Consider the following 962-nt stretch of genomic DNA (forward strand, 5'->3'; position numbering starts at 1 on the left):
TTGTTGTTTTTTCATTTCTTTGCTGAAAATTTCCTTGAGTCACACCCCCGGAAACATGTCCTTGTCCTTTATGTGTCCCAGAGCAGCTGAGTTAGTGTGGTTAGATATTCAGCCTTCTTGGGTCCTCCTCTGAGGAGACTTCTGCATAAGATTTTTTCATAGTTCCAATTTTTAGAACCATGTTAATGTACCACATACTGAAATAATTACCTCATTTATAAAAATTAGCATCAATAAGCATAAGTGCAAAATGGACAACAAAATGCATGAGTTTGGATTTATGGCAAACCTGTTCCCCTGGGTCTCTTGTAGTATCTCATGCCAGAGCAAACGTAGCCCCATACCATTGCCTGGCCTCTGTCCGTAGGTTGTTGGCACTGAAATGTGTTCCACAGTAGAAAAGAAAAAAAAGGAAAAAATGGACTACAAACAAATCACTGTGTTATTACAAATGAATTAGACAACCTGCTGGAGCAGGTGAGAACAGAATAATTTACCTGTAACTTAGGAAAATGGCATTTGTTTCTACACACTCTAAATCAAGACCACCCCTGTATATTTATTGTATTCTAGGTAGTAAATGTGTTTTTCATAAAGTTATGGGTTGGAAATTCTGAAATTGCTTTACCATAATGCTAGGATTAAGCGAAAAAGTAAATACATGGTGGGTAATGATAGATTTATTACTTTTAGAGAGAGGAATTATAAGTGTAGGCTAGAGTAAACCCCATGTAGTGGTTGAAATTGGAAATACAAACTCATGGTTTTAAGAAGTTTTTAAAAAGTGGCCCTTTTGTACCTATATGTATATATGTTAATATGCAAACCTGGAGACGTGTGCTTGTGTATATGATAGATACAGAAAAGGACATAGATGTACCCATGTTTGCGTTCCTCTGCATGTGTTTCCTAGCTGGGGCCACCACAGAGCTTGAAAGCATCCCTATCTTGGTGACTGTAAT

At 37.3% G+C, this 962-nt stretch overlaps 1 non-coding gene across 1 annotated transcript; it reads left to right on the forward strand.

Annotated features, from left to right (window-relative positions):
• The first annotated feature begins 264 nt into the window (after nt 1–264).
• LOC133764964 (small nucleolar RNA SNORA42/SNORA80 family) lies at nt 265–397 on the forward strand. The gene has a single exon (XR_009866530.1). It is a non-coding gene; the product is annotated as a small nucleolar RNA SNORA42/SNORA80 family (small nucleolar RNA).
• Nucleotides 398–962: the final 565 nt, after the last annotated feature.

The sequence above is a fragment of the Lepus europaeus genome, chromosome 7, assembly GCF_033115175.1.
Source record: "Lepus europaeus isolate LE1 chromosome 7, mLepTim1.pri, whole genome shotgun sequence".
In the NCBI taxonomy this organism is placed as follows: domain Eukaryota; kingdom Metazoa; phylum Chordata; class Mammalia; order Lagomorpha; family Leporidae; genus Lepus; species Lepus europaeus.